Source organism: Rhincodon typus, chromosome 31 (assembly GCF_021869965.1).
Source record: "Rhincodon typus isolate 14 chromosome 31, sRhiTyp1.1, whole genome shotgun sequence".
Classification (NCBI taxonomy): Eukaryota; Metazoa; Chordata; class Chondrichthyes; order Orectolobiformes; family Rhincodontidae; genus Rhincodon; species Rhincodon typus.
The window spans coordinates 21018990-21019195 of record NC_063362.1 but is presented as its reverse complement, the minus strand read 5'-3'; the positions used below and the strand labels follow the sequence as shown (position 1 = coordinate 21019195).

The window sequence follows — 206 nt, the reverse complement described above, 5'->3', positions numbered from 1 at the left end:
GAGAGGGTATTAGAGGGTGGGCAGTGGGGCATGAGAGGGTATTAGAGTGTGGGCAGTAGGTTGTGAGAGGGTAATAGAGGGTGGGCAGTGGGGCATGAGAGGGTATTAGAGGGTGGGCAGTAGGTTGTGAGAGGGTAATAGAGGGTGGGCAGTGAGGCATGAGAGGGTATTAGAGGGTGGGCAGTGGGCTGTGAGAGGGTATTAGA

General features: G+C 55.3%; 1 protein-coding gene across 1 annotated transcript in view; it reads left to right on the top strand.

The window, feature by feature from the left end:
- Window positions 1-206, top strand: part of LOC109914720 (rho guanine nucleotide exchange factor 19-like) — a 9290-nt gene that overhangs the window by 7469 nt on the left and 1615 nt on the right. The window lies entirely within an intron of this gene.